The following is an 805-nucleotide window of genomic DNA, read 5'->3' on the forward strand; positions in this document are numbered from 1 at the left end:
AGCAGGTGCGGATGGATGGATGGATGCTATGGCAGGTGTCAGGGAGGGATGAGGAACGAGCAGGTGCGGATGGATGGATGGATGCTGTGGCAGGTGTCGAGGGAGGAATGGAAGCAGTTTGTGAGTACTTAGCACCAAACACATGGTGGTGGTGACGTTCCTGTTCAGATCCTGCAGCCCAGCCTGGCTCTGGGTCCTTGGAGAAGGCCATGCCTTCCGGCTCTTCCCCCTGGAACTGCCCCCTTCCTGCCCTTCCCTCACCCCCTGGCCTCCCCGAGATGAGAAGTATGGTGTGATTGCAGCGTTGACAGAGAAGTAAGGAGAGCAGGCTTCTAGTGGGTTCTGTGGAATCTGGGGGAGAGGGATGGGGCACCTGAATCTGTGGGTCATTGTGAAACTAGGCAAGGGACTCTGGCTGCAACGTTCCCTGTAGGGCGCTTGTCCTAAGAAAGTTCATGTTAGAATTGCTGTTCTTGAGGGAGCATGCACTCTCAAGGGTCACTTCCAGCCCTAATCGGACAACCCATGGTTCTCAGGGGTGGCTGTGTCCCGAGCTCCCTGGTGCCGCTCCTCCCCTGCCCGCCTGACTGCAGGCTTCCCTGGTGCCGGAGTTTACCACCTGTCTCCTCTGTGCCATCTCCGAGACTCCAATGGCTGGGACTGGGGTCTTTTGTCAGAATTGCCTGAGGGTCCAGTTAAGGCTCTGGGACTTCCCAGCAAACAGGATGTGTTTTTGCCACTAGGACAGTAGGGTCTAGTGGGAGGAGACGCACCCTCACTCAGCCTGAGGGGCTGCTGGGAAGTA

Source organism: Neomonachus schauinslandi, unplaced genomic scaffold (assembly GCF_002201575.2).
Source record: "Neomonachus schauinslandi unplaced genomic scaffold, ASM220157v2 HiC_scaffold_1293, whole genome shotgun sequence".
NCBI lineage: Eukaryota > Metazoa > Chordata > Mammalia > Carnivora > Phocidae > Neomonachus > Neomonachus schauinslandi.